Source organism: Nematolebias whitei, chromosome 12 (genome assembly GCF_014905685.2).
Source record: "Nematolebias whitei isolate Nwh7 chromosome 12, NemWhi1, whole genome shotgun sequence".
In the NCBI taxonomy this organism is placed as follows: domain Eukaryota; kingdom Metazoa; phylum Chordata; class Actinopteri; order Cyprinodontiformes; family Rivulidae; genus Nematolebias; species Nematolebias whitei.
The window spans coordinates 17,371,849-17,373,198 of NC_056509.1; the positions used below are offsets into that span (position 1 = coordinate 17,371,849).

General features: G+C 42.0%; 1 protein-coding gene across 1 annotated transcript in view; it reads right to left on the bottom strand.

Moving 5' to 3' along the window:
* ptchd4 (patched domain containing 4) overlaps positions 1-1,350 on the bottom strand; it is a 73,796-nt gene that overhangs the window by 71,480 nt on the left and 966 nt on the right. The window lies entirely within an intron of this gene.

Consider the following 1,350-nt stretch of genomic DNA (forward strand, 5'->3'; position numbering starts at 1 on the left):
TGTTGGACTCAGATGTCCCGGTGTGGACCAGGTGTGTGTTGGACTCAGATGTCCCGGTGTGGACCAGGTGTCTGTTGGACTCAGATGTCCCGGTGTGGACCAGGTGTCTGTTGGACTCAGATGTCCCGGTGTGGACCAGGTGTCTGTTGGACTCCTACAACTTAAATCTCTTGATAAACTGCATTTTAATGAACGAGGCTCAGTATTCTTATCGTGGCCTTCATAAATACTTTCTAATGACATTTGGACATGAAGATAAAGTCAGACCTGGACCGGTTCTGGAGAATGTCAGGGCTTTAGCAGCAGAGGATTAGTCCCTGGGAGGACGTTGACAGTTTAGCTTTAAAATGTTGCGTGTAAAACGTTAATGAAACAGAATGTAATAACTTGCAGAATGTCACAAACCCAAATTTGGAACAAAGTAAACATCTCACAGGTCTGAACTAAACTGTTTTGTTTTTTCCAAGTAATTTAAAATGTGATGGCAGCGACACATTTCATAACAGTTGTTTCAGGTCCATGTTTCCTCTGAGACAAGGACCCCTCTCTTCGTAACAACAGTGTGTAAAATGTCCCAGATCTGAGGAGACCTTCTGGTCTGCTGTTCAACAGTCCTTGGGTCTGTTTTGATCATTCTTCGTTAGATGAGAGTATAATTGAATTTTCTGAATTCAGCATCCTTTTGCTCAAAGCTGCCTATGCCAAATGTACTAATGCACCCCTATGCAAGCAGAGAGGCAGACTCTTGAACCATGTGATGATGGTCCCTCTATGGAGGACATGGTGTTCATGGTTTCCAAACAGAATCTCAGATTTGGATCCGTTTGACATCAGAAATTAAATTAGATATTTTTATATCAGGCTGAGAGCTGTAAAAGAATGACTTTTTTTTTTTTTGTGGAACAAATATTTAAAACTAATATTTATAAGCAGCTTAATGAAGTGGTTGATTTTCCCTCTGAGGAACATGAATAGTCATAAAGTTAAAGGGTTAAAACCGTCTTATTCAAATGTTCACAATATGACAATTTTGATGTGGATCAGATTTCATGATCTTGTCTCTAGTTACAGAAAACAAAGTGAAGTTTTTAAGCAGCATGCATTCAGCAGAGACTGGTGCAAGATAAAGAGACATGCGATGATGGCCTCTCATTGGTTGAGACGCGTGATGATGGCCTCTCATTGGTTGAGACGCGTGATGATGGCCTGTCATTGGTTGAGATGCGTGATGATGGTCTCTCATTGGTTGAGACGCGTGATGATGGCCTGTCATTGGTTGAGACGCGTGATGATGGCCTCTCATTGGTTGAGACGCGTGATGATGGTCTCTCATTGGTTGAGACGCGTGAT